Source organism: Penaeus japonicus, unplaced genomic scaffold (genome assembly GCF_977035675.1).
Source record: "Penaeus japonicus unplaced genomic scaffold, GWHDUDI00000001_assembly GWHDUDI00000002, whole genome shotgun sequence".
Taxonomy (NCBI): Eukaryota; Metazoa; Arthropoda; class Malacostraca; order Decapoda; family Penaeidae; genus Penaeus; species Penaeus japonicus.
In genome coordinates this window covers 18,852,232-18,852,551 of record NW_028234404.1, presented here as the reverse complement: position 1 = coordinate 18,852,551, position 320 = coordinate 18,852,232, and positions in this window count along the sequence as shown.

Below are 320 nucleotides of genomic sequence, written 5' to 3'. Positions count from 1 at the left end.
TATATATATATATATATATATATATTATATAATATATATATATATATATATATATATATATATATAGAGAGAGAGAGAGAGAGAGAAGAGAGAGATATAAGTATTATATATATGTTATATATATATATAATATATATATATATTATATATATATATATATATATATATATATATATACATTTGTATATTATATATATATATATATATATATATATATAATATGTATATACATATATTATATATATATATATATATATATATATATATAATATATATATATATATAATATATATATATATATATATATATTTATATACATA